This window comes from Magnolia sinica, chromosome 12 (assembly GCF_029962835.1).
Source record: "Magnolia sinica isolate HGM2019 chromosome 12, MsV1, whole genome shotgun sequence".
NCBI classification, from domain to species: domain Eukaryota; kingdom Viridiplantae; phylum Streptophyta; class Magnoliopsida; order Magnoliales; family Magnoliaceae; genus Magnolia; species Magnolia sinica.
This window is the reverse complement of record NC_080584.1, coordinates 84,191,199-84,211,181: the sequence shown is the minus strand read 5'-3', so window position 1 is coordinate 84,211,181 and position 19,983 is coordinate 84,191,199.

Genomic DNA, 19,983 nt, shown 5'->3' with positions numbered 1-19,983 from the left:
CTTTAGTACTCATATGAGTTTTTCTTCTCAGAACCATGTGACTGACACTTGATAACATCTCTTTTGGATGTACGTCCATCATGTAGGTGATGGGATTTCCTCCCAGGCTCGACCGGTCGTGAGCCTCACTCGACCGGTTGAGAGGGTGAAGCTCAACCAGTCGAGGCCTAGCTCCACTCGAACTCCATCGACATCGGGTTTATTTTCTCTGCGCTGCTCGACCAGTCAAGGGGTTTACTCGACCGGTCTAGTGGTCCGCTCAACCGGTCGAGGACTCGGCTCGATCAGTCAAGGTCACGCAGATTCGTTTCGCGATTTTGTGCGGATTACGGAATTTTGAGGCCCTTTCGCAAGGGGTGGGAAAGAGAGTTTCCTAAACTATAAATAGGAGTGCTTAGGGCTTTTTCAGGTAATTCAAGAGGGTTTCCTAAAGCTTTATAAGGGTTTGTCAAAGGGTTTAGGGCTATCAAAGGTGTGAGAGAGAGAAAAAGAGAGAGAGGAATTGCTTGTGGAAGGGAGATTTCGCAATCGACGTCTCAGCGCTTCTACGTCCTCGTGATCGGTGAGATCTCTCCGTTTTCTTTTATTCTCTTATTGTTCATCCACTCCTGTGTGAGTGAAGAAGGTTTGATCCAAGCGGTGTGTGCTTGTGATCGGTGTGTGCCCCGTGATTTTTTACCTCTTTGAGGGTTTTCCACATAAAATTTTCTTATGTTGTGTGGTTTGTGCTTTGATTTATTTCATTGCTTTATCATCTCATAATTCTGGTGTTTTTTTTTTTTTTTGGAAGCTAGATCCTAAGGTTTTATTCAATGCCCTCCAACAAAGTGGTATCAAATCTAAGTTCATTGAACGGAGTGGGATCGGTTTTGAATTATAGAAGGTGGCTCATCAAGGATGATCGGTCTCAATGGTTCTAATTGGACCATATGGAAGGCTAAGATAGATGACTTGCTTTATTGCAAGGACTTATATTCTCCAATTCAAGGCATATCAGGAAAGTCAAAGGATATGACTGATAATGATTAGAAGAAATTGGACCAGAAGGTGATGGGGTTTATTAGACAATGGTTGGATGATTTCGTGTTCCACCATGTGTTTACGGAGACCTCAACCGCTAGCCTATGGCTGAAACTAAAAGAGTTGTTTGAGAGGAAGAGCGCCGGTAATAAAATCTTCACGATAAGACGACTTGTGAATCTCAAGTTCAAAGATGGTGGTTCTGTGGCTGAGCACATGAATGAGCTCAGTAATATTTTGAACCAACTCTCTACTATGAAGATGATCCTGAATGATGAATTACAGGCTTTACTATTGCTTAGCTCATTGCCCGATAGTTGGAAGACATTGGTGGTGTCTCTAAGTAACTCCGCGCTAGACAAAAAACTATCCATAGAACAGGTAATCAATTGTCTCTTCAATGAGGAGACAAGGAGGAAATCTTAGGGGTTCACTTAGCAAGAGGTCCTTGTGACACAAGAACCGGGGAGATGAAAGAACAGAAAGGGCGGGAAGGCCTGAGATAAATCAAGAGGTAAGTTGAGTACCAGAAAAGATGTTGAATTCTGGAATTGTGGCAAGAAGGGCTACTATAAGCATGAATGTTTTAAGAATAAGAACGACAAGAAAGGAAAAGGAAAAGAGAAGGAAGATTAATCAGATTTTATAGCGGTTGCTTCAGATAGTGACGTTATAGTTATTCTTTCTACATATCATGATGTTTGTCTTACGGCTATGAGTCAGGACACCGACTAGGTGATAGACTCGGGAGCTTCGTTTCATGCGACTCTACGCAGAGACTTCTTCATAAGCTACATGTCAGGTGACTTTGGGACCGTGAAAATGAAAAATTCTGGCGTATCGAAGATCGTATGGGTCAGTGATATTTGTATGAAGACCGATGTGGGCTACACATTGGTTCTCAGGGATGTGAGGTATATCCCAGACCTTCGCCTCAACTTGATGTCGACGGGAAGGCTGAATGATGATGGCTATGAAAGCCGATTTGTTGGTGGGCGCTGGAAGCTCATCAAGGGTTCATTGATCGCGGCTAGAGAAAAGAAGCGTTGCACCCTACAAGGCAACTATCAATGTGTGTAAGGGTGGGTTGAACGTAGCGAAAGATTCAGCTATTGATATGTGGCATAGGCGTCTAGGCCACATGAGTGAAAAGGGCTTCAAGTACTAGCGAAGAAGCGGCTTCTTCCAGACGTGATAGGTATACCTCTCAAAACCTGTATTGATTGTTTATCAAGGAAACATAGAGTTTCATTTGTTAAATCTGCTTCTCATGTTAATAAAGTGCATGTATTAGATTTAGTTTATTCTTATGTTTGTGGTCTTATGAGGAAAAAAATCTTGGGTAGGGCATTGTATTTTGTTACTTTTATAGATGATGCATTTAGGAGGGTTTAGGTTTATGCTTTGAAATCCAAGGACGAGGTCTTTGGTGTGTTTAAATTGTTTCGTGTTATGGTTGAGAGAGAGACATGTAGATCATTGAAGTGCATCTGCACTGACAATGGTGGTGAATACATCGGTGACTTTTATGAGTATTGTAAGTCTCTGAGTATACAACATGAACAGACAGTTCCCAAGACCCCCAGCATAATGGTGTGGCTGAGCGAATGAATCGTACCATTGTTGAGAGAATCAAATGCATGTTATTCTATGCGAAATTGCCCAAGATGTGTTGGGGAGAAGCAATGTGCATGACAGTATACTTGATAAATAGGTCTCCATCAGCCCCATTAAATGGAGAAATACCTGAGAAGGTGTAGACTGGACATGATCCATCGTACAGTCATCTCAGGGTATTTAGATGCAGGGCATCCATGCACGTACCAAAGGACGAGAGGTCCAAGCTCGATATGAAGATCAGGTAGTGTGTGTTCTTGGGGTACGGTGATAAAAAGTTCAGTTAAAGATTGTGAGATTTAACTAAGAAGAAGCTCGTCAGAAGTAGAGATGTGGCTTTCCTTGAAGATCAGTGTATAGAAAACATTGATAAGCAAGAGAAGAACCAACCTAGTTTAGATGAGCTAGAGGACATAGATCCGGTTATTCCTCCCGTGGTGCCTGATAACAAGGGAATACAGCAAGGTGCAGAGGATGAGGGAGTTCATATAGAAGATGGACCGGTGGAGCAGCTTCCACTTGATCCACCTGTTGAGTTATAGGTGAGGTCATCTAGGGACAGACAGCCGTCCAAGAGGTACTCGCCGCATGAGTACATTATGCTCATTGATGGGGGAGCGCCAGAAGATTATTCTGAGGCCCTAGCCGATGAGCATAAGGGGGAGTGGTCGAAAGTTATACAAGAGGAGATGGAATCCTTGTAAAAGAACCACACCTATGATATGGTGAAATTGCTTAAGGGCAAGAAAGCTCTGAGCAACAAGTGGGTATTTAGAAAGAAGGTTAAGTAGAAGAATTCACAGACGAGGTTTAAGGCCAGACTTGTAGTGAAAGGGTTCGGTTAGAGGAAAGGTATAGACTTCGAGGAGATATTCTCACCAGTGGTGAAGATGACATCCATATAGGTGTTGCTTGGGTTGGCAGCTAGCATGGATCTGGAGATAGAGCAGTTAGATATTAAAACTGCCTTTCTCCATGGTGACCTGGAAGAAGAGATCTACATGCACTAACCAGAGGGGTTCGAAGTCAAGGTCAAAGAGTAAATGGTGTGTAGGCTGAGGAAGAGCTTGTATGGGCTGAAACAAACTCTACGGCAATGGTACAAGAAGTTTATCTCATTCATGTTGAAGCATGGATATGACAGAATAGAGTCGGACCACTGTGTGTTCACAGATGGTGATTTCTTAGTTCTTCTGTTATACGTTGATGATATGCTCATCATGGGAAAAGACATCAAAAAGATCGACAAACTGAAACAGAAGTTGGGTAAGTCTTTTGTGATGAAAGACTTGGGCCCAGCTAAGCAGATCCTAGGAATGGAGATAACCCGTGACAGAAGCAGCAGGAAGCTTTAGCTGTCACAAGAGCGGTATATTTGGAAAGTTATAGAGCGGTTCAATATGAATGCAGCGAAGCTGGTCAGTACTCCACTGGATGGTCACTTCAGATTGAGCAACAAGCAGTGTCCCAAGACGAAAGTAGAGGTGGATGAGATGTTAAAAATACCCTACGCGTTAGGAATAAGAAGTTTGATATATATTATGGTGTGTACACGCCCAGACATAGCATATGCGATTGGTGTTGTCAACCGGTATCTTGTCAATCCTGGCAAAGAACATTGGGTAGCGGTGAAATGGATACTGCAGTATCTAAGAGACTTATCTAAGTTGAGCCTATGTTATGGTGATGGAAAACCTGTGTTAGAGGGCTACACGAATGCAGATATGGCAGGTGACATAGACTCCAGGAAGTCTACATCGGGGTTCATGTTCACGTTTGAAGGAGGAGCGGTCTCTTGGCAGAGCAAGCTATAGATGGTCGTAGCATTGTCGACGATAGAGGCCGAGTACATTGTAATTATAGATGTATGTAAAGAGATGCTTTGGATGAAGAGGTTCCTATAAGAACTTAGCTTGAAGCAGGAGCAGCACGTGGTCTATTGCGATAGTCAAAGTGCTATACACTTGAGCAAGAATCCAAGTCAGCACTCCAAGTCGAAGCATATAGAGATTCGGTATCACTGGATCAGGGACACTCTGGAATAGAAGGTGTTATAGCTTGAGAAGGTCCACATAGACGATAATGGGTCAGACATGATGATCAAGGCTTTACTCAAGGGTAAGTTTGAGGTTTGTAAAAACCTGGCTGGCTTGAAGAAGGTGAATCCCCCATGGGTCGAAAAGGGGGAGATTTGATGAGATTTCCTCCCAGGCTCCACCGGTCATGAGCCTCACTCGACCGGTCGAGAGGGTGAGGCTCGACCAGTTGAGGCCTGGCTCCACTTGAACTCCAGCAACTTCGGGTTTATTTTCTCCGCGCTGCTCGACCAGTCGTGGGGTTTGCTTGACCAGCTTAGTGGTCCGCTCGACCGGTCGAGGTTACGTAGATTCGTTCCGCGATTTTGTGCAGATTACGGAATTTTGAGGCCCTTTCACAAGGGGTGTGAAAGGGAGTTTCCTAAACTATAAATATGAGTGCCTAGGGCTTTTCTAGGTAATTCAAGAGGGTTTTCTAAAGCTTTGTAAGGGTTTAGGGCTATCAAAGGTGAGAGAGAGAGAGAGAGAGAGAGGAAACTTGTGGAAGGGAGATTTCGCAGTCGACGTCTCAGCGCTTCTACGTCCTCGTGATCGGTGAGATTTCTCCATTTTTCTTTTATTCTCTTATTGTTCATCCACTCCTGCGTGAGTGAAGAAGGTTTGATCCAAGCAGTGTGTACTTATTGTTCACTCCCCAAGTATAGGGTTGTGATGTAGTAATAAACTCGGTGAGACCGAGGTCGAATCCCAAGGGACTGATACCTGTACGTTATCTGAAACTAACTAGAAGTAAAACTAGATTGAGGTGAAATCTAAATCAGGTAAAAAGAAGGAAATAATTGTGAGTAGGTTAATTAAAAACTAATAAAAATAAAAGTGGGACCTAAGGTGCCAAGGATCCACTTGTAAAAATTGGGAAGCTACCTCGCATAATTCAAGGACACAACTGGAATTAGAGTCTTATCTTATCCAGTTGATATGAGGAGATTTGTCAGATCTCTGAACTTTTCATAGATTTAATCATCAACAGATAAGATTGGTGAATATTTGGAAGTGATCCCGTCACCTAACCATGCCTAGGAGACGATGACAAACAACAGCAATTTACCAATCTCACAACTAACCATAATAGAATTGTGAAGGTTAGGAAGGATTCCGTCACCCTACCATGCCCATGGGACGATGATGAACAACAGATCTTACTAATTTCACAATTTCAATTCAAGAAAAGAAGACATATTAAGTTATCGCAGATCTATTGTAATTTGAGTCACAAAAAACCATTAAAAACTAAGAATATACCTTCATAAATAACTAGAATCCATAAGAGTTGAACAAAACATGAATTAAAACAAAGCAACCATCCTAATCATGCTACAAGCTTCACCTCTTAGCCCTAGCTAAGAGGTTTAGCCACACATAAACATGATGAAGCTAAAATCCCTTAGAAAGAAAGCATAAAGGAAAAGAAAGGAACTAAAGAAGAAAAGGGAAGAAGAAACTGTTTGAAGATGCCTTCCACCATCTCTCTCTCTTCCACGTCCAAGCCAACCTCCCTGGATTCGATCTCCCTTTCCCTCGTGCGTTCTCTCTCTTTATAGCTAAAGAGAGTCGGTGACGTGCATAGCAGAGGCGGTAAAAACCAGTCGGCTGCGGAACAGCTTGCGCACGCGCAGGAGAGAAACGCAAATGGTCTTGCGTTGGGATCTTGTTCTTGCTCAAAAGGAGTATAAAGAATCAGATTTTTCTCCATGGATAGGGTAAAGACCCCTTGGTGCATCATCTGAACGGTTCAAATTATCCAACCGATCAAGGATGGTGGGCCACAATCGCCCGAAATTTTCAGATTTCCCAGATGTGCGTTACCTGCACAAATCTTGCGCTGACGTGTTCGGTGGGCCTCATAGTGGTGTTTTCTGTGAAATTCACTCCGTTCATTAGATTCCTGGCGAAATTTCAGTTAGAAAGGAGTAGTTTTTGTGGAGTTTTGGTGATGTCCACTATATAAAATCAACTAGTCGTTAATCTTGCGTTTTTGACGATTCACGTGCGTACACATGTATGGGCTGAAAATGAAAGCTAAGAAAGGGTTTTACCCCATCTATGGAGTGAATGGATGGCTCTGATCATGCAATGGGGCGAAGAATGGGCGCCACTACTCAAAGTAGATGAAACAGCATCCGCACGCTGTTTTCATTGTGGAGAAGGTCAGGTCAACCGACTTGACTAAGGAACCTCGTCCAGTGCGCAGTGAGTGCACTTGCACCTTACGTACATTCAATGTACATGTGGGATCCATAGTGATGTATCTGAAAGATTTGCACCGTCCATCTGTTTTGTAGCCTCATTTAAGTCGATGATTCCAAAATTAAAGCGTATCCAGAGATCAAGTGGGCCCCACTTAAGGATTTAAGGGGCTGATCTGCCCATTGGGCCACTTCTACAGGGATTTGATGGTTCAAATTTGATGTGTACGGTTAATTTATGGTCCTGAGGATATGTATGAAGTTTTGAACTGAACGGATGGTGGAAACCCTGTGATCTTGCATTCTGGACTAATTTCGGGCTACTTGAGCTTCAATCTCTCGACTTTCTCATATTTTCGGCATGTATATCCATTGATCTTACTCCCCTGGGGTCTGTCCCTTACCTTGGCATCATCGGAGCGTTAATTCCATGCTTTTAGTACCATTTTCTAGTGTAGGATCCTAAAGTCACCTTGCAGCACAAACATGATTAAATCAAACCGTTAGATAGTACAATGTTTGTAAATCTAGGCAATAACCGGGGTCTAATATGAAATATTCGACTCTCAACACTTGTGATCGGTTATAACGTTCTACTTCATATGGGTTGTTGATTTGGACGAGGTCCCGTGATTTTTTTTAATCTCTTTGAGGGTTTTCCACGTAAAATTCTCTTGTGTCGTGTGGTTTGTACTTTGACTTATTTCATTGCTTTATTATCCCATAATTCTAGTGTTTTTTTTAGGAGGCTAGATCCTAAGGTTTTGTGTAATGGCTCCCCAATAGTAGGTAGTTACACCAAGCATCTCTTTTACCTTTCCTTGCTTTCTATAACTACTAGTTTAAGTAAAACACTTGAGATCCAACTACTCTACAAGAAATGGAAGAACTTCCATTGCCTTGCACACCCAACTTAAATTCCTGCTTGACTCCCCTAAAAAAATAAATGCATGACCATGACCAAAAGCAAGAAGCCTAAACATGAGAAGTAAATGGACATTCATTTCCAATGCTTATCTTGAAAGTATTGTTAGGATCAACGAAATGCAGACAACTAAAAGTTATATTTCACAGCTATGTAATAATGTATACTGTGCATGTACATCTACATTACAAATTTATCAATGTTTACACTCCCGCAACAAAACAATGGCTTACATGACTTAGTTCAAATGATGTTGTTAAGGTTAAAGATGATTTATTGACACAAGTAGTAGACGAATATATATCTCAATAGCTATAGGATACAACAATTTTATTTTTTATTTTTTAATTGAGATAAAGATTGTCTAGGTGGAATAACAGATGGCTGAAGATTCAAGCAACATAAGGTTTAGAAATCGGAGTAAGAATCTCCATCAGAAACTTGACAGATAGTACTAATTTGCAATCAGTTCACTCACATTGGTGTGGTACATGAAGGTGGTATGGATAGATGATTGAGGAATGAGTACGGGTAAACCCAAGTCATCGACTCTGATGCGAGCTATACAACCGGTTTGAAAAAAAAAAATAAAAATCTCTTATGAAGATTTCATTTTGTCGCCATTAGTTCCAAGTAATGTTTTATTTAAAATTGGAATATCTACTCTTTGTATGTTTGCCTAAATATGAAAGGCTAGCTAAATTATATTTTGAAGAAAATGAAAACAGAAATTTTAAGGTAAGCCAAGCTTTAGTTTCTTTCATTCTTGTGAGTTTGAGTTTTAACAGGAAGCTAAGATTAATAGGATGAAGAAGTCATTAAAAAGTATCATTAAAGAGAATCAAGAATTAATGCTTTCTAGTGATATGTTATATGTGGAATGATAGCTGTGCGTGATTTTCTGCGGAACACGTGGTGGAAGATAGACAAGATCTGGACCAGTCATCAAATGGGCTATGACAAAAAATCACACAAACTAGACATTCCTCACCATTTGATCAAGACGGCCTAAAAATGCATTGTGGCCATTTCTCAGCTCAATTTGGGAACTCAGTGTTCTGCATTTTACACTTTTTGGACAGTAGTCCATACTGGTATAGTGATAATGTTTTCTACATTTTGTATTTATATTGGATGGGTAGTGGTCCATATAGTACATATTTTCAGAGATATAAATAGGAGGGTCCGTGGCGGTAACTTAATCTCGAAGCTTGACATGGAAAAGGCGTATGATAAGGTGGACTGGAGCTTCCCAAACCTGGTCCTTAAATTTGGTTTTGTTCCTAGTTGAGTTAAGTTGGTTGAAGCCTGCTGGATCAACAATTGGTTCTCGGTTCTTGTTAATGAAGAAAGTTGCGGTTTCTTCAAATCCTTTAGAGGCTTGAGACAAGGCAACCCCCTATCTCCCTGTTTATTCATCCTCGCGGCTGAGGTTTTTAGTAAAGGTTTCTCAAGGCTGGTTCACAATGGGCTCATGTGTAAGCCATTTAAGTCGAAGCTCGGCTGCCATCTAATCTCCCATCTCTTGTATGCCGACGACACAATCTTGTTCCTTAATGGCACTTGCAAATCGTTGGATGTAGTCCAGGAATTCCTTTCTAAATACCAGCAGGCATCAGGTTAAAGAGTTAACATAAGAAAAAGCTCTTTCCTCTGTTCTTCCAAGCTCCCCGTCAGCTGAATCAGGAGCATTGAGAGAACGCTTGGTTTCAGGAGGTGGCTTCACCTACCTAGGAGTCCCTATTGTTCAAGGAAGGATTAAGAGTAGCATCTTCAGCCCTTTGATTGATAAGATAGCTGTTGGGATTCAAGGTTGCAATGGCAGGCACCTCTCCCAGGCGGGGAGATTGACACTGATCTCTTCGGTTCTCTGTAGCATCCCAGTCTACACAATAGCTACCACTATTCTTCCTGTTAAAGTTCTGCACTCCATGGAGAAATCCTTTGCTAACTTCTTCCGGGGGTGGCAGGAAGGCAAAAGGAAGTTTCACTAGAAGAGCTGGAGCTCCATATCCACCCCTAAGGAAGAGGGAAGGCTTTAGATCAGAAAATTAAAGATGTTCTGTGTGCTTCGCATCTTTAATTGGCATGGGGTGTTAGATTTGGGTTGGAAGACAGCCTTTGGGGTGAAATTCATGGCCTCTAAATATTTGCAACCCACTGCTTCCTCTAGCGTTAGTAGATTAGCCTGCTGCTCCTCTCCAATCTGGAAAATTTTGCTGGATCTTTTCCCCATTCTGGATAGGTACGTCCAATGGGATGTGGGCCGTGGGAGTTGTAGCATGTGGCACAACAACTGGATTGGGCTGGGCCCTTTAAATTCCTTTCCTTCCCTCGATATCCCTGCAGATACAAGGGAGCTCTGCGTTGCTGATTTTATTGGTGACCAAGTTTGAAAGGGGATGCTCTGTTTAATCTTCCTGACTAGATCAAGGCTCATATTCTGCATGGAGGTTTCTACACCTCAGACTCTGATGATAAGCGTATCTGGCCTTTCAACCCTGCTGGCCTCTTTACTGTTAAATCGGCTTGGGGCATGGTTAGGGAAGCTGGGATGAAGAAGTATCGGGCTAAATGGGTATGGAATCCAATAGTTCCTCCCAAGATTTCGATGTTCTTATGGAGATTAATATAGGGCTTAATTCCAGTTGACGGCGGGATACAAAGAAAAGGGATTCAGTTGGCCTCAAAATGTGAATGCTGCAGTGTTAGCGGTAACTCGATCCCTCTCCCTGAAACTCAATTGCACCTATTCTTGGAAGAGTTCTTGGCAGTTAACGTGTGGAAGCTTCTAGCCGACTCGATCGGGATCTAGCTGGACCACCACTCCTGCATGCAGGAGCGCCGTAGCTCATTTGGTGGTGGTAGCATCCTTTCCCTCGCAAATATATCTCTATTATCCTCCGTCCAGCCCTCGTGTTCTTGCTTTGGGAGATCTGGAAAGCCAGGAATGAGGCTAGATTTGCTGGTCGAAACTTCTCGATTCAAGGAGTCTTCAGGAAAACTAAGTGGTTGAGGGAATCCTTGTACCTTTGTCATTGGTTTACTTGGCGATCTCCTACTGCCCATGCCTAATATTCATTCTTTGCTCAAGCCTGTCTGCTCCACCTAGCCCCAATTTTTTATGTTGTTAGATGGACCAGGCCCACAATGGGCTGGTTTAAGCTTAACGTTGATGGATCTGCACTTTCTAATCTTGGGCTAGCGGGTGGCGGAGGTATCTGCAGAGATAGTAAGGGCCTCCTCATCTTCGCTTTCACCAATGGTTATGGTTCCGCCTCCAATGACAGGGTTGAGCTGCTGGCCTTGCATGATTGCGTGGAGCTTTGTGTCAACTGTGGGATGGTCAGAGTCCTCATAGAATCTAACTTTGAATGGGTTGTGGATTGCATTAATGGTGTGTCCTCCAGCACCTAAAAATGGAAGTATTGGCTTTCTAAGATCCATAGGCTAACTCTTAGAGGCTCCTTCTATTTCTCTCTCATCTCTACAGAAGCTAATGAGCTGGCTAATGGTTTAGCCAAGTTGGGTAGTATGACCCAAGATAGCAGGTCTTTCTAGGAGGTTTTCACTCTCCTCCATCTGGTCCGAGGTTGTTTTCTTTTGGATAAAGCGGGGTTGGGAGCTATTAGAAAAATTATTTGATCTCCTTTGTATAGGATATATTTTATTTATTTTTAGTTAGAAAAGGTAATCATGATTTCACAAACCACAATAAATGCAGTCGAAATGGAGATGAGGTTTTTTCTCTCTAACAAAAAACAAATGGGGAAACACGGTCCTTCCCCACAATTTTTGGAGATAAGGTTTTCGAAAAAACACCATTTCCTCTCTCATGCTCTTCACAATCCAAACAAGCCTTAAGGAGTTCACCCCACTAGACACCTGCATCAAGGAAATTTTCTCACAACCAGCCATATCTTTAATCTCATTTACAACAGGCACTCCTTTCCACAAAACCAGGATATTACGAAGTAGCGACCCAAGAGATGGTTGCCTTCAAGTCTATTTCCTCCATGACAAGCCCATTTAGAGATTTGAAGAAAAGTTGTAGTCCTTTGTTATAACCTGATGTAGTCCTTTGTTATAGCCCCCAATTCTATAGAAATGGATTCACCAATTCCACAGGACTGCAAAAACAAGCCGCACCAACCCAACAAGCTTTTTCTCTAATGACACCCTCAACTACCAAGTCACCCAGATCCCCTCTTGAACTTCCATATTCAATTTTCACAATCCTAGGTACCAATCAGTCAATCTTCTCCCAATGCTAGACATAATAAAAAAATGACCAATTTCCAACTACCACCAAATTTTGAGACAATGGTACCTTAAAAGCTTCAGTGCTAATCCTAACTTATGATGAAGGGTTCAGTTTTTTTTTTTTTTTTATTTAAAGAAGGCACTAGGCCAAGTTCCATTGATCAACAAAATGTACAACCTTTCGGGTGGACCCCTACAAAAAGGGAGGGCCCACCTATCATGTGATATAAACAGGGCAGGGGGCCTTTTCCGCCTAACATGAAGCAGTAACTACCTCCAGCCCAAAATACAGACTCTGAGACACTCCTGGGAAAATAGAACAGAAAACGGTAGGTTGACCAAACCAATAGCTCCCCCAACGCCACTACCCCTTGAACTTCTTCCTGACGGATCCTAATCCCACTTTATCAAGGAAAAGAAGCCCTCTTACTAGCTGGGGAAGAGCCGCACTGTTGGATAAGTGGACAGATTGTTGTTCCCTACTCCCAAAATTTGCCAATCCGTCTATCGACCCATTCCCTTCTCTGCAAATATGCTGGAACCGAACATTCCCTAAGGAGGTGAGAGTATGAATCCTGTGGAGCCAATATTTCCATTTCCAACCCGGCGTAGCCCCTCCTGACAGAAAACAAACAACTATAGCGAAGTCAGATTCAACAATGATGTTTGACAGTCCGCGGTGGAAGCAATGAAGGAGACCATCATGGACTGCATGGAGTTCAGCTGCCCTGGTATTAGAAGCAAGGCTATAACCAGCATAGAAGCCAAACAGAAAATTTCCATCCTCATTCCTGCAAACCCCCCCACCCGCAGCCACACCCGGGCTGCCTCGAGAGGATCCATCGACATTTAGTTTGACCCACCCAGTAGGGGGTTTTCTCCAACGCACCATGTGGGAAACGTCGTGAAGGGGTTGAAAGTGAATCCCTAGAGAAGAAAGAACCTTGCTATGACTGCCCATACGGGATGCTGGCGAGGATCGATTATTGGTGATTCTCCTTAGCCAACCGGAGATGCTAGAGATAAGAAGTTCAACACACAATAAGATCCCATCAAATATGGCAAAATTTTGGTACTTCCAAAGCTCCCACAGAATGAAATACGGCAACTCACTCTTGAAAGGACTTGCAAGGCCTATCGTTGAGCGCGAGCCTCACCAATGAGTAAGCCACTCGCCTACTGTCAAACAGCGAACGATGGGAACGCAATAAATCCGGGCCAAATGGGACCATACGAACTTTGCTCTGGCACTGTGTAAGAAGACATGATCTGCCGTTTCCACCATGGGCCCATGCCTGCTGGACTGCTCACAGCAATAATTGCACCTGGAGGCCATCTGCGTACCCCACGTGATTGAACAGCCAAATCCACTACAACCGCCCCTCTAAGGATCCACCAGACGAAGGTGGACAATTTCGGGGGAATTCTGACATTCCAGATTTTTCGGCCCCAAACCATCGGAGCACTGCGCGCTCGACAAATTTCCCATGCCGAAGAAACCGAAAAACTGCCAGAAGGGTGGCACGACCAGCAGGGGGTGTCAACACCGACAGACAGACAAAAACCCCCCTGAAAGATAACATCAATTTGCTCTTGGGCAAGCACTGAGAAAACAGCAGAAGGAGGGAGAGGCCCCATCTGACCCAAAAAGTCCTTCACTTGAATCGATTGGGGGGCAAGAGGAACTAAGACCGTCAACCTATTTTGCAGAGGTCCCATTCCAGTCCACTTGTCTTTCCAAAGATGCAGATTTCCTTCACCAATCTGCCATTGAATAGTAGCCTTGACAAAAGGGAGGAGAGCTCTAATTCTCTTCCATAAGGGGGATGCCGCCTTCACTTGGTGAGATTGCCCAGCAGTCTCCACATCCTGGGCGTAAGTAGATCGCATGTACGTTGCCCACATGCTGGAATTTGCCGTGTTTACACATGTCCAAGCCATCTTCATTCGGAACGCACACATAACATCTTGGAGCCTTCTAATCCCCAATCCCCCTTCACTCTTGGGCAGGGCAATGTGACGCCAACTCCTCCAATGGAGTTTTTTCCTTCCCTCTGCCCATCCCCAAAGAAAATCCGCAAATCTATTTTCCAAGATTTTGAGAATACTAGTTGGAACATGTTCACTCCCCAAGTGCAGGGTTGTGATGTAGTAATAAACTCGGTAAGACCGAGGTCGAATCCACAGGGACTGATACCTGTACGTTATCTGAAACCAAGTAGAACTAGAACTAGACTAAGATGTGATCTAAACCAAATAGAATTTAGGAAATAATTTGTGAAATAATTATCTAAAACTTAAGTAGTTCAGGGAAGGGAAACTAGGGATTCAGAGGATCCACTTGTAGAGATCCGGGAGATCTTATGCTCGCATATGGAATTCAAACTGAACTTACTTGATGTGGTTTTCAAGAGATGAGAGGTATATGAATTAGAATGGATTCCATCATCTAACCATGCCCAGGAGACAAAGCAAACAACAGGATTAAACTAATTACCAACCAATCAACAATTTATGAAGATCAGAAAGGTACTGTCATCCTACCATGCCCAGGAGACGATGGTGAACAACAGGGCGTCCTGACTTCATAAATATAAAAAGAGGAAAGAAATATTCAAAGCCATTGCAAATCCATTGTAATTTCTGTCACAACAGACCATTAAAGACTAATAAAAATATTCCTTATAATAATCAACTTAAATCCAAGTTCAGTTCATGAAAAAACAGGAAATAATGTCTCCCATCTCGCTACAAGCTTCTCCCCTTAGCCCTAGCTAAGGGGTTTAGCCAAACATGGGTAGGCTAATCTCCAATTAAGAGAAAGAAGAAAAACAAAAAGGAAGAAAAAAAAGAACCGTTCAGCCGCTGTTCCTCCACATCTTCTGCTCCTTTTTTTCTTCTTTCACTTTTCTTCCTTTCTTCCACGTTCAGACGCTGTTCCTCCACATCTTCTGCTCCTTTTTTTCTTCTTTCACTTTTCTTCCTTTCTTCCTTTCCTTCCTTTCTTCCTTTCCTTCCTTGCCTTCCTTGCAAAAAAAACTCCCCCTCCCAGCCTCCTGTCTTCCGTCCTCTTATACAGATTGTCGTCCGGGAGTCCTACCCGGAATAGAGTGCCCGTGCGAAAGGCCGGAGTCCGCGGACGAGTTGGTTGCGGAGACGTCTTCACGCACAGCAGCAAAACTCGGCGTCTTCTCCTCTTCTTCTTCTTTGCTTTCCTTCCAAAAGGACAACGTCCTTTGGAAGATTTCGGGCAGACCTTCATGATGAACGGTTCAGATCGTCCGTCCGATCACCGCCATGATCGCACAACACGCCGCAAAAGTCGGACGACGTCCGGCGCTAAAACAGAGCCTGCGAAAGGCTTTCGCTGTGACTTTGTGGGGCCCACCTGGCTTCCTCTTTGGAAAATCCGATCCGTCCACTGTGTTCTACTCGAAAAATCAGGTGGGAAGCACTACTTTTGGACTAAATTCCATGCGGCCCACAATGCTTTCTACTCCGCCGTCCATCTTCCGTTTGGACGGTAATCTTCCTGTTATTACGTTCAGGGGCCCAAAAGGACACCTAAGTGAGGCTTATAGGCACCCGTGGGACACAATGGACCGTTCTGATTGGTGTTATGCATGATGTGTGGGGCCCACAAGCGGAACCGACGGTCGGCAGCGTTGCGTTGCTGCGTAAAAATAAAGAATTTTGCGTTTTGAGTCGGTCAGCGCCTGCTGACCGACTTTCTTATTATTAATGCTCGTCCGGTGCACTTGTGCACCTTGCACGTGCACTGCATGCGTGGGTCCCATGGTGATGTTTGTAAGAAATCTGCTCCATCCATCTGTTTTAACACGCAGTTTAAGGGGTTGAATCCAAAAATGAAGTATATCCAGCTGTCTGGCGGGCCCCAGATTGATAATTTGTGGGCTGATCTGTCCGTTGGGCCCTTTCCACAGTGATCCAGGAGCTGAAATTTCACGTGTACGGTTCATTTATGGTCTTCAGGACACGTATGGAGTTTTGAACTGATCAGATGGTGGGAACCCTATGATCTTGCATTCGGGACACTTTTCGTGCCACTTGAGCTTCAATTCTTTGATTTTCTTGGGTCACGATGTATAATTTTCCGCTCTTGGTCTTCGGAGTCCGTCCCACCGCTTTAGTGTCGTCGATCGGTAAATCCATGCTTTTAGTGTCCTTTTTCAATCCATGAAGACGCCCTGCATCACAAATTCAATTAAATTAGGCTATTAAACGGTGTCATGCTTGTAAACTCATGCAATAAATGGGTCTGATATGCAATATTTGACCCTCAACACAACCCCCAACCAGCATTTTGCTAGTCCCGAGCAAAGTATGCGAAAAAATAAGTTGAGAATTACAGGAGAATTTCTATGAACTCGAGTGATTTTGAAAAACAATCTAGATATTCAGAATTCAACAATTCATGAATGTTAGGCCTTACTCTCTCCTAGACTCAAACACACGGTAAGCTTCATTCAAAGTATTAGTCCCTTAATTAGAAATAATCCTAAACATTGAGTTCCACAGATGTAAAGTGTAATCCCAACTTTCAACATTAATATTCAATTCTTTATTTCAGGATATCGTTGGTAATCAACAAGAGAATTCATAATAACCAAAGCTTGCCTCAAAGATCATCTTTTCATTCCTTCAGTTTTTTTTTTTTTTTTTTTTATTTTTTTTTTATTTTTATTTTTAAAGACTAATAACCAAGAAGGGGAATGAAGTCCACACTTATAGGGAGCAAACCTATAGTGAAGATTCTTTGCCTAACCTTTGTCAACGGTATCTCTTCCTTTTAATTGATCTTGACGGGCAATTGTTCCAATTGGTTCCTTCTATGCTTACTGATCATCAAATTAACCCTTCAGTTTCAAACTGAAATCTTAACGTGTAAGCGAGATGTGACATGTGAAATCATGACTCAATCAATGTTTACAACTTCTAATCATGGATTAATAATTAAACTTAACTGTGAAATCTAACGAGCAACTGAATCCAAGAGCAGTAAATCACCAACATTCCATATCTTGTAATTCTAAATCAAAGATGGTCGTCAAATCACTTTGAATTCACCAGAAAGTCCAGAAAAAAATTAAAAATTTTCACAATTTTTGCTCAAGAAAATACTGATTATGTACCCTAATCTCCCACCCCCAACTTAAAAGCTACATTGTCCTCAATGTAAAGGATATGAGTATGGAACGCGCATAGGACAACAAAAGTAAAGAAAAAGTGAAGGGAAGATAGTACCTGGGTGATGAATCATGAGAGACTTTCAAAGAGATCGCGGCATGGAATCAAGTGACACAAAACTAACAAAAATAAAATTCTACCTATACCACTTTCGCAGGTGCTCTCGATTGCATTTAGCGCATGCAACAAGCCTTTAAACCCCTAGGTTACCCCTAGTGGACGAGTTGTAGTCTCGTGAGGGTTTGCAGTAATGTTACCCACAAACATTGAACTAACTAATGATAAAAATGAAATGAAATGAAGAGCTGGGTTGCCTCCCAGGAGCGCTAAGTTTAACATCTTCAGCCAGACCAAAACAACTACCATAATCCTATGAAAGCGATAAACTTACCTATACCTCCATCAGACTAGGAGATCAGTCCTGGTAAACAGGATCAGTCAGAGGTATGGACATGTCCTCTGAATCAAATTTCTCGACAAATGGTTTCAATCGATGACCATTGACTTTAAACTCCTTGCCATTGTCGGGATCTCTTATCTCAACGGCCCCATGAGGAAAAACAGTAACAACAAAGGGCCGGTCCAACGAGATCGAAGCTTACCCGGGAAGAGATGTAATCGAGAATTGTACAAAAGGACCTTCGCCCGGCGTGAATGATTTTCGCAAAATGTGTTGGTCATGGAAATGCTTTCATCTTGTCCTTGTAAATTCTCGAATTATCATACGCATCATTAGGATTTCTTCAAGTTCATTCAATTGAAGTTTGCGTAGCGAGCGCGTTGTCTAGATTGAAATTAAGATTTTTGATCGCCGGATGCTTTATGTTCCAGCTCCACAGTGCAAGTGACAAGCTTTCCCATAGACAAGTCTAAAGGGAGACATTCCAATAGGAGTTTTAAAGGCAGTACGGTATGCCCATAAGGCATCGATCAATCGGATTGACCAATCCTTCCGATCTGGGTTGACCGATTTCTCCAACCTGTGTTTAATCTCCCTATTGGAAATCTCAGTTTGTCCACTTGTCTGTGGATGGTATGGGGAGCTTACCTTATGAGAGATACCGTATTTCTTCATTAAGCTCTCGAATGGTCTATTACAAAAGTGTGAGCCCCCATCACTAATGATGGCTCGAGGCGTTGAATCGAGAAAGGATGTTCTCTTTCAGAATTTAATGACCGTGCGATGGTCATTCTTTCGACACGGAATCGCTTAACCCATTTAGTGACATAATCCACGCCGAGCAAATATACTGATTTCCAAACGATTGGGGGAATGGTCCCATGAAATCGATGCCCCAAAATCAAATGCTTCAATGATAAGGATGGGATTTAAGGGCATCATATTTCGACGGACAATGCTCCCAATTTTCGACAACGCTCACAAGCTTTGCAAAACTCATGAGTGTCCCGAACATAGTGGGCCGAAAAAGCCACATCAGAATCTTGGCCGTGGTCTTTTTAGCAGAAAAGTGACCACCACAGCCTGAGAGTGACAGAAGGTGACGCTCTGATGCTCATCGCCTGGTACACATCTCCTTAGAATTTGGTCCGGGCAATATTTAAATAAGTAAGGATCATCCCAGAAAAAGTTGCGCACCTCGGTGAAGAATTTCTTCTTATCTTGTGCAGTCCACTATGTCGGTATGGCCTGTGGCAAGATAATTAGCAATATCAACGAACCAAGGTGAATGGGAGACTCTGAATAGTTATTCATCAGGGAACATGTCATTGATATGGGTCGCCTCAAGGGAATCGGAGGTATTAAGGCGAGAAAGGTGATCCCACTACGTTCTCTACTCCCTTTTTATCTTTAATTTCCAAATCAAATTCTTGGAGTAGAAGGATCCATCTTATCAAGCGGGGCTTAGAATCATTCTTAGAAAGAAGATACTTGCCGCATGATCTGTATATATAATGATCTTGGATCCGATCAAGTAGGACCTAAATTTGTCCAAGGCGAACACTACGGCTAAGAGTTCCTTTTCCGTAGTCGAGTAGTTCACTTGGGCAGGATTTAGAGTCCTACTTGCGTAGTGAATGACGTAGGGCTTCTTATCTTTTCTCTGGCCTAGGACCGCCCCAAGAGCATAATCAGAAGCGTCGCACATAAGTTCAAAAGGGAGGCTCCAGTCGGGTGGCTGCATGATAGGTGCAGTGGTTAACGTGTCTTTAAGCTTGGTGAAAGCTTCCGGGCATTGCTCATCCACTCGAGCATCCTTTTGAAGAAGATTACATAAAGGGCGAGAGAGAAGACTAAAGTCCTTTATGAATCTCCTGTAAAATCCTGCGTGTCCTAAGAAGGATCGCACGTCTCTGATGTTCTTGGGTGGAGGTAGGTTAGAGATAAGATCAATTTTTGCCTTATCTACCTCGATTCCTTTGGACGAGATGATATGCCCAAGGACAATTCCCTTCTGAACCATGAAATGACACTTCTCCCAATTGAGTACCAAGTTCTTCTCTTCACATCTTTTCAGCACACATTTAAGACTTTCCAAGCACTTGCTGAAAGATGGACCGTAAACAGAGAAATCGTCCATGAAGACCTCTAGATATTGCCCCACCATGTCAGAAAAAATACTAAGCATACATCGCTGAAAGGTGGCAGGGGCATTACATAGTCCGAATGGCATCCTTCGATAGGCAAAGGTGCCGTAGGGACATGTAA